The 9,775-nt window shown below is 56.3% G+C and overlaps 1 long non-coding RNA gene across 2 annotated transcripts in view; it reads left to right on the top strand.

The window, feature by feature from the left end:
• The first annotated feature begins 3,500 nt into the window (after positions 1-3,500).
• LOC147997642 (uncharacterized) overlaps positions 3,501-9,775 on the top strand; it is an 18,764-nt gene continuing 12,489 nt past the window's right edge. Inside the window, exon 1 of one of the 2 annotated variants that reach the window (XR_015647658.1) lies at positions 3,501-3,799. This is a non-coding gene — a long non-coding RNA (uncharacterized LOC147997642). Of the gene's footprint in view, positions 3,826-9,775 lie in introns of both variants that reach the window. The other variant, XR_015647659.1, reaches the window with a different exon arrangement.

The following is a 9,775-nucleotide window of genomic DNA, read 5'->3' as shown; positions in this document are numbered from 1 at the left end:
GAGAGCGAGAGAGCGAGAGAGAGAGAGAGAGAGAGAGATCTGTTAATCTGTTTGTCTCCCTCCCCTAGTTTTTTCAGACAGGGTTTCTTTATGAAAAGAAAGAAACTGGTAGCTGTAGGCTGGTAGCTGCTGGCTGTTAAAGGTCTAGGTAAAACAATGTGATGGCCTAAGAGGAAAATAAAGAAACAGATACAATTAACTGTTAAGGCCTAGATGCCGTGTGAATGAGGCCTACATCAGATTGGTTAAGATAACTGTCACCTGGCTAGCCTGCCATTTTAATATTGCAAGGGACGCCTTCTCATAGGTTGTTTCTGCTGTCACTGCCAGAGTTCATTACATATTCTGTTAGGTTCTGTATGACACACACTCAGAAACCAAACATTGTAGAATCCAGTGTGTCCTTGAGTGCGTGTCTACAATGCGTGCGTGCGTGCGTGCGTCTGTGCATGCGTGTGTCCATGGCCATGCTAGAGCCCACTCCAGATTTGTGTTTCAGAGATCTTTACTTATTTATTTTTCCTGCCTTGGCTTGTGTAGGCACTAAGTCACCACACTTCCCGAAAAACAAAATGAAACAAAACAAAACAAAATCCACCAACAAATGGACCAAACCCAAACCCCAAGCCAGACAAACAAATATTCCTGCCTGCCTGTCTGTCTATCAGGGCTACAACAGAGAGAAGTGGAATCTTGAATGAACAAAACTAGAATACCTAAGTCTGCCTGTTTCCCCTCTTCCCACCCTCCCCTGCCCCCCAGCCCATCCCCTAGAGCTGGTCTAGCATGTTCTCTGACCCTGGGGGTGCGGTGAACCGGCCTGCCTTGCTAAACTCTGTAGTGTATAAACTTGGTAACTCTAGAAAGCAGGAGCTGAAAATGTGCAGATAAGGTGGTGGTCGAGCTGTGTGTGTGTTGGTGTGGGAGGGAGACTGCTTCGGTAACTGCTGCTTTTCAATGTCCGGCTGAAACTCTGTGCTTATGATGTATCTTTTGGTTTATTCGATTTTACTTACTGTCTATTGGGTTTGCATTTGATTTTTATTGATTTTATTGATATTTATGTTTAACTATTTTGACCTGGCTAAATGACTGACTGACTGACTGACTGACTGACTAAGTCTACCTGGCATACAGGAGGAATTCAAGGACGAATGATTGTTTAAGTATGACAAAAATAAGTAAGTAAGTAAGTAAGTAAGTAAGTAAGTAAGTAAGTAAGGGGGTTGGGGATTTAGCTCAGTGGTAGAGCGCTTGCCTAGCAAGTGCAAGGCCCTGGGTTCTGTCCCCAGCTCCGAAAAAAAAGAAAGAAAAAAAAGTAAGTAAGTAAGTAAGTAAGTAAGTAAGTAAGTAAGTAAATAAATAAATAAATAAATAAATAAATAAATAAATAAATAAATACGATCATTTAGAAGTAATATAGGCAGAAGGAGAACATGTGGCTGTGGATGGTCTGAGGCTTCTGGCTGCTTTTGGGTGCCTCTTCACCTTTCTGCACGTGCAAACTGAGTTTAATTAAGTTCTGTTTCCCTAGAGGCTGGGAAAGGGAGAAACAGAAGTGACCTGGAACATCAGGGCTAATGGCCGGCTGCTTCCATCTTGGTGAGGTCAGGTGTCAGCCAAGCTGGCTGCCAACCATCCACAGTTGAATCCAAAGTGCCCAAATGGGACACTATAACAAATCATGTATACAGATTTGTGTATATAGAAAACATTTTTCCTTTCTCTTCTTTTCTTTTCTTGAGAAATTCAGCTGGTCCTGATGTCTTTCCCTCGGTGTGTCCCTCTGTCATCTCTCTCTCTCTGTCTCTTTGTCTTACTGTCTCTGTCTGTCTCTGTCTGTCTCTGTCTCTGTCTCTGTCTCTGTCTCTGTCTCTCTCTCTCTCTCTCTCTCTCTCTCTGTGTGTGTGTGTGTGTGTGTGTGTGTGTGTTCCTTAATCTCAGCAGCACTACTCATCCAATCGATTTTTCCTCTCCCCTTGTCTCCTTCACATGGCTATTACCCCACCTTAAACAGCACTAGAAGAGCCTGGCAGGCAGATATCTACCCTCTATGCTGTCAGAATTTTTTTTTTTTTTTTTTTTTTTAAAGTCAAAACCTGGATTCTCAGGAGCCATGTGGTGTGTCCTCCTAGGTTCTGGTGCCCTCTTCTGGCATGCAGACATATAGTCAGCAGAGAGAGCTGTGTGGGTGGCCGAGGCAGGCAGAGTGGACCTCTGTGAGCTTGAGGCTAGATAAGTCTACGGAGCAAGTTCCATGACTGCCTGGGCTATACCAAAAGAAACGTACCTTGAGGCAAAACAAAACAAAGCAGAAAAGGTTCTGCTTTTATTTTACAGACATGTGTTCTCTCTAGTCCTATTGACTATAGAAGTTTGATCATGAAGTCACATTGATTTTTATTACAGAGTTTATTTGTGTGTGTGTGTGTGTGAGAGAGAGAGAGAGAGAGAGAGAGAGAGAGAGAGTTTTTTCTTTAATCTTCAAACATATTTTTTATTGTTTATTTATTTTATGAGCACACTGTCACTGTCTTCAACACACAAGGAGAGGATTCCATTACAGATGGTTGTGAGCCACCATGTGGTTGCTGGGATTTGAACTAAGGATCTCTGGAAGAGCAGTCAGTGCTCTTCACCGCTGAGCCGTCTCTCCAGCCCTGAAACAATATCTTGAATAAACAATAACAAAAACACTAAAACTAAGTCTGCCAGTTTTCCTCTTTCTTTCTCTCTCTCTCTCTCTCTCTCCCTCTCCCTCCCTCCCTCCCTCCCTTCCTTCTTTCTTCCTTTCTTTCTTTTTCTTCAGATAGGATTTCTTAGTGAATGATATTTATGTTGATATAAATTTTTTACGTACTTTTGACTGGCTAACTAACTAGCTAAGTCTGCCTGTCCTAAAGAAGGAGTTCCCCTGCCACAACTAAATACGTGCATAGAAAAAAAATATATAATTATTAACTTGGGATGAAACTAATGTAACAAGCAAGCAAACAAACGCACAAACAAACAAAGTAGGGATGGTGGTGCTGGGTGCCTGGTATATGGGAGATGGGAGACCTGTGGTCTAGAGCGTCCAGAGCTCTGGCCTCCATACTCTGGACTGCATTCTCTCTAGCAATCTTCCCAAAGTGGCTGTATTTAACCATGTTTTTATTTTTTAAATTGGCTCTCTCTCTCTCTCTCTCTCTCTCTCTCTCTCTCTCTCTCTCTCTCTCTCTTTCTCCCTCCCTCCCTCCCTCCCTCCCTCCCTCCCCCCACCACACACACAGAGGCACGTGTGAACAAGGGAATGCAAATGCACAAAATAAGTATGTTTTGATCAGAGTGAAAACAAATCACGGGAATTTTAACCATTCCACCATCATTCCACCATTCTTTTAATTTACTCTCTGTGTTTAGTCTTCCAAAGAGGGTGGCAGGTGTGTGGTTTGGTGAGTGCCGGCTGGCGGTGGCAGCGAGGAACAGAGAACAACAACAACCCCCCCCTCCCCCCCATCGGGATCGGTGGAGGGTTTTAAAAATGAGTGAGCCATTTAAAAATGGTGTGGAACTGAGGTCGCCGCCACCCTCCCCTCACGCCGGAGTTTGGACGCTCCCTTTTCCTAACTGTGCCTGTTCCTTGCTAATTGTTAACCGATTCGAGAGTGCATGTCCTTTCACTTAGAGGTGGCCTGTTTTCACCGCTCCGTCCTACTTTCCTTTTCTGGGTGCCTGAGGGGGTTGGCCCCGAGTCCATCCCGCGTTCACTGTGTTCCGGCGGGACAACCGGGACCGTTTGTGCCATTCGGGAGAAGTGGTGGGTACCTGCCCCGTTGTGCGTGGGTGAGTGTCCCCCTGAGCTAGGGAGGTCACTCTGGAGAGACGGAATGAGTGTGTGTGGCGGCGGCGGCGCGTGACAGTCTGTATTGGTTTGCTTGATCGAGATCGCTGTCGGGCGACACCTAGTGGCGACAAGTTTCCGCAACGCTCCTGTCCCCCGGTTGGTGACAAAGGACGGGGAAGTGCCTGTGGTGAGCCGGCCAGGGTGAGAGGGTGACAGGCAAGCAGGCGGTGTGCGCGACGGAGACGCCGTCCTGTCTGGGGACCATCTCTAGCTAGGAGGTTGTACCTGGAGAACTTCAGGGGAGGAGGGTGGCTGTACGACCTATTGGGACACAAGGAGGGGTTGGTGGCAGCTGGATGAGGTCGACCAGAAGGCTTGGGCCCCGTCCCGGATTTTTTTTTTTTTTCCAATTTTTTTTTTTAAATTTTTTATTTTATTTTATTTTATTTTTTTTATTTCTTCCCTCCTCTCCGGTCCCAGCCAGCGGGACCATAGACACTTTTGAGGCCGAGAGGGTGCTGTGTCCCCGGCCTCCGAGCCGAGGTGGCCCGGCTAGGGGGCGCCACGGAGTTTTTTTTTTTTTTTTTTCTTTTCCAGGAGTCCCTTCGGTCCCAGCCAGCGGGACCATAGACACTTTTGAGGCCGAGAGGGTGCTGTGTCCCCGGCCTCCGAGCCGAGGTGGCCCGGCTAGGGGGCGCCACGGAGTTTTTTTTTTCTTTTCCAGGAGTCCCTTCGGTCCCTGATAGCGGGAGCCTGGACCTCTGAGGCCGAGAGGGTGCTGTGTCCCCGGCCTCCGAGCCGAGGTGGCCCGGCTAGGGGGCGCCACGGAGTTTTTTTTTTTTTTTTCTTTTCCAGGAGTCCCTTCGGTCCCTGATAGCGGGAGCCTGGACCTCTGAGGCCGAGAGGGTGCTGTGTCCCCGGCCTCCGAGCCGAGGTGGCCCGGCTAGGGGGCGCCACGGAGTTTTTTTTTTTTTTTTTTCTTTTCCAGGAGTCCCTTCGGTCCCTGATAGCGGGAGCCTGGACCTCTGAGGCCGAGAGGGTGCTGTGTCCCCGGCCTCCGAGCCGAGGTGGCCCGGCTAGGGGGCGCCACGGAGTTTTTTTTTTTTTTTTTTTCTTTTCCAGGAGTCCCTTCGGTCCCTGATAGCGGGAGCCTGGACCTCTGAGGCCGAGAGGGTGCTGTGTCCCCGGCCTCCGAGCCGAGGTGGCCCGGCTAGGGGGCGCCACGGAGTTTTTTTTTTTTTTTTTTCTTTTCCAGGAGTCCCTTCGGTCCCTGATAGCGGGAGCCTGGACCTCTGAGGCCGAGAGGGTGCTGTGTCCCCGGCCTCCGAGCCGAGGTGGCCCGGCTAGGGGGCGCCACGGAGTTTTTTTTTTTTTTTTTTTCTTTTCCAGGAGTCCCTTCGGTCCCTGATAGCGGGAGCCTGGACCTCTGAGGCCGAGAGGGTGCTGTGTCCCCGGCCTCCGAGCCGAGGTGGCCCGGCTAGGTGGCGCCACGGATTTTTTTTTTTTCTTTTCCAGGAGTCCCTTCGGTCCCTGATAGCGGGAGCCTGGACCTCTGAGGCCGAGAGGGTGCTGTGTCCCCGGCCTCCGAGCCGAGGTGGCCCGGCTAGGGGGCGCCACGGAGTTTTTTTTTTTTTTTTTCTTTTCCAGGAGTCCCTTCGGTCCCTGATAGCGGGAGCCTGGACCTCTGAGGCCGAGAGGGTGCTGTGTCCCCGGCCTCCGAGCCGAGGTGGCCCGGCTAGGGGGCGCCACGGAGTTTTTTTTTTTTTTTTTCTTTTCCAGGAGTCCCTTCGGTCCCTGATAGCGGGAGCCTGGACCTCTGAGGCCGAGAGGGTGCTGTGTCCCCGGCCTCCGAGCCGAGGTGGCCCGGCTAGGTGGCGCCACGGATTTTTTTTTTTTTCTTTTCCAGGAGTCCCTTCGGTCCCTGATAGCGGGAGCCTGGACCTCTGAGGCCGAGAGGGTGCTGTGTCCCCGGCCTCCGAGCCGAGGTGTCCCGGCTAGGGGGCGCCTCCGAGACTTTATTTTTTCCAGGATCCTCCCCGGTCCCTGCCAGCGGGAGCATGGACTTCTGAGGCCGAGGGGAAGCTGTGTTCCAGGCTATCTACCATGGCCTCCTCGGTCTGTGAGCACTCAGGGTTCTAAGGTCGACCAGTTGTTCCTTTGCGGTCCGGTTCTCTTTCTACATGGGGACCTCTTGGGGACACGTCACCGAACATGACTTCCAGACGTTCCGTGTGGCCTGTCATGTTTATCCCTGTGTCTTTTACACTTTTCATCTTTGCTATCTGTCCTTATTGTACCTGGAGATATATGCTGACACGCTGTCCTTTTGACTCTTTTTGTCATTAAAGGACGTTGGAAGAGGCTTGCACCAAGGCTGTTTGCTTGTCCAGCCCTAGCTCTTTTCTTCTGCGCATGGGCCTCTTCGATGCTTGAAGCTTAGCGTCCCCCCCATGAGTACGCGCTTCCTGCTTTCCCGTGCTTGCTTGCCTGTGCTCTCTGGGGCAGCTTTATGACAACCGTCCCGCGTGTCAGGCGTTCCCGATTTCCCCGTGGTGGTTGTCGTCCGTTACCGGTAGGAGTCGTTGGTGCCGAGTGCGACTGGAAGGGTTTTCCCGTTTGGTGCTAGTGACCCCCTGGCGTGCTCCTCTGCGGCCGACCGGTTTTTTTATTTGTTTTTTTTTTTGTTTTTTTTTTTTTTGTTTTTTGGAAGGAGTTCCCGAACCTCCGCTGCTTGGTGGTGTGTCCCTTTCTTTCCTGCTGTGTGCCTCCCGAGTTGCACCTTTTCTCCTTCGAAGGGGATTTTATTTTTTTATTTTTATTTTTTTTTTATTTTTATTTTTTTTGAAGGAGTTCCCGAACCTCCGCTGCCCGTTGAGTCCCGTTCTTCCACGCCACGTGCCTCCCGAGTGCAACGCTTCCTTTTTTTTCTCGCCCTCGAGAAGGGTAAATTTTTTTTTTTTTGTGTGTGTGTGGCAGTGTTAGCGACTTCTTCCCGTGCTCTCTCTCGCTCTTCTCGCTCGTATTCCCGTCCAGTGCGTGTTAGAAAGCTCTCACGCCCGTTGTTCCCGATGCATGGCGTGTCTCGCTCCCGTTGGATCGATGTGGTGCTGCCGCGTTCTCTTCGGGCCGGGGCCTAAGCCGCGCCAGGCGAGGGACGGACATTCATGGCGAATGGTCATTCAGCGCGAATGGCGACCGCTCTTCTCGTTCTGCCAGCGGGCCCCTCGTCTCTCCTCCCCATTCCTTTGCAGGGTGGTGTGTGGAAGTCAGGGGTGCGGCTGTCCGGCACGAGCGCTGACCCGCGCACACTTGTTGCTGTGGTTCGCGGTGTCCCTGTGGACGTGTCGGGGGCGCTTGCCCCCACGCCGTTCACTGCTTCGCGGCCCTCTTCCCCCGTGCCGGGGGAAGGTGGTAGACCCGCTGCGGTGCATACCCTTCCCGAATGGTGTGTGCACGCGCCCTGCTTTGTGTGAGCCTTGCGGTGCTCCTGGAGCGTTCCGGGCTTTGACCACCAAGGTGCCCGCTTCTGAGTTGGCGGTGGCGCTTCCCGCTCCCCGGCGTGCCTCCTGTGCTCCATGGTGCTTGTGCCTTTACGCTTTCCCTTGTCCTAGTTGCCGGCTTTCTGCACGGTGACAGAAAAGGGGGGGGGTCGAGGAGTTGAGTGTGCGGTTAAAAGGCTCCTTCCGTTGGGTGAGCGCCCACCCCGTGCCTATGTTTTTGGTGCCTTCACCCGCGGGCCCTGCGCGGTTAGGGTGGTGCTGAGCGATCGCGGCTGGCCCTTTTTAAAGACCGGACTCCCTCAAGTCAAGGCTCCTCCTTTGTGTGCGCCTTGAAGAGGCCTGGCCCTCGGCGGGGACCTGTCGCAGGTCCCCCCGGTCCGCGAATGCTCAAGAAGACCCCGGAGAAAGAGACCTTTGCCGATACCGCAGACCCCCCACCAGCTGGCGCGTGGTCCTTCCCGTTCTGTCCCGCGCCTGTTGCTCGTTTCCCGTTGCGTGCACGGAGCCCTTGGCTGCTCGTCGGTGTTGGGTTCGTCCCGCCCTCAGTGAGGAATTTGCCTTCTCTAGCTATCTTCGGAAAGGGCTTTACGATCTCCGAGGGGCTTCTCCCGGATGGTCCCCTCGGCTGCCCGCCCTGACCTCAGCCTTCTGCGCGCAGCGTTTGCTCTCTCGCCTACCGCGACCCGCGCCTCCCCGCTCCGAGTACGAGGAGGGATCACGCGGGACGGGGCTCTGTCGACCTGCCGCTGTGCGGAGCTTGTGGGGGAGATTGGGTTTCTGGTGGCAGGTGGCGGGGAAGGGCCGTGCACACGCCCGCGTGCGCGGTACCCCCTCTCACCGCGAGGGGTCGTCGCGGGACGGGTGGGTTTGGAAGGGCGGCGCTGGGCTCCCGGTCCCACCCGCCTCCGTTTCCCCCGTGCCCTCCGTCGCGTGTGCGTCCCTCCCACGCGCGTCCACGTCCCGGCCACTCTCGCGGCGAGGTCGTGTCGCGTGTGGTGCGTGCCGCGTGCTCTCGGGCGTCTGCGGTTGCCGCCTCGTCCCCCCCTTCCACGGCAGCGTTCCCACGGCCGGTGGAGATCGCGGGAGCCGTCCTACCCCCCCTTCCCCCTCCGCGGGGCTCTCGAGGGTCCGTGAACCGCGGGGTTGGCCTCGCTCTCGGGGGCGGACTTCTTGTTTGGGGGAACCGGCGGTCGGCCGCGTCCGGCGCGTCGTCGGACGTTGGGACCCGCTGCCACGCGGGGGTCTTCGTCGGTTGGCGTCGGCGTCTGCCTCGGTTCTCTCTCGCGTCGGCTGGCGTCTCCTCGGGCTCCCGGGGGTTGTCCGTTGGTTTCGGGTCGGCTCGGTGCCGCGGGCGTGGCGGGACTGCTCCGGGTTGGGTGCAGTGTGATTCCCGCCGGCTTGGCTCGCGTGCCCGGTCGCCGCCCGAGCGGCCTCCCGGTCCCTTGTGAGGCGTCTCCCGCGGGGGGTGCCGCTGCGGCCGGCCCTGCCGTCGACGGTCCTCGTTCTGCCGGTTCGCTCCCCCTCCCCGCCCGCCGGCGTTCCTTTCTCTCTCGCTCCTCGTCTGGCCGACCCGCGGCCGTGCTGCCGGGCCCCTCCTCAACGGGGGGGGCAGCCGGGCGCGCACGGGTCCCGGGGCGGTCGCGGGGTGCCTGGGGGGAAGGGCCGCCCGGCGGGCGGGAGGAAGTTGCGGTTTGAAGGGCGTCCCGGCCGCCGCGGCCGCGGCGGCGCGTCTCGCCTGGTCTCTTGGAGGCGTGTGCGGGGGGAAAGACGCCCCGCGAGGCGTAGAGGAGAAAGAGGCTTTAGTGGCTGTCGCCCACGCCGGTCCGTGGGGCCTGTTGGCTGAGGGTGCGTCTGCGCGGGGGCCCGTCCGGCCCCGCCGTCCTCTGGGAAGGCGTGCGTCGGGGGAAAGCTGCCGGGGTGCCAAGGTGGGCGCCTGGGCGTTGAGTCGAACCCGTGTGCGCGTCCCGGTGTGGCGGTGGGGGCTCCGGTCGGTGTCTCTCCCCCTCGCTGCCCCGAGGCCCGGCCTCCCTTCCGACGCGGGCTCGGCCCCCCTCTCTCCCCCCTCGCGGGGTCAAAGTCGCTCGTCGACCTCCTCCCCTCCTCCTCCACCTGTCCGCGCGAGGGCGTCGCCGCCGCGTGTCAGGCGTTGGGCCCGTCCTCATCCTCCGCTTCTCGCCGGGGGTCGGCCGCCGTCCGGTCTCCCGCCGCTCCCCGTTGGCGTGGTCTCCCTCCCGCCGGTTCACGGTCCTCCGACCCCGCCCGAGGGGGTCGGGGGTGGTTTCCCCGTCTCCCCGGCGTTGCGCCTCGCTTGCCCGTGTGCTTTGGGGGTGGGCCCGCTGCGGCCCCCGCCCGCCCGTGAGCCCCGGCCGCATCCGCCGGCGCGGCCGCGCCCGGTATGGTCCGCGGCGTGGGCCTCGTGTTGGGAGCGTGTCGTCCTCGCGGCGTCTCG

The sequence above is a fragment of the Rattus norvegicus genome, unplaced genomic scaffold, assembly GCF_021556685.1.
Source record: "Rattus norvegicus strain SHRSP/BbbUtx unplaced genomic scaffold, alternate assembly SHRSP_T2T unassigned-0000093, whole genome shotgun sequence".
NCBI lineage: Eukaryota > Metazoa > Chordata > Mammalia > Rodentia > Muridae > Rattus > Rattus norvegicus.
This window is presented reverse-complemented; position numbering and strand designations above follow the sequence as displayed.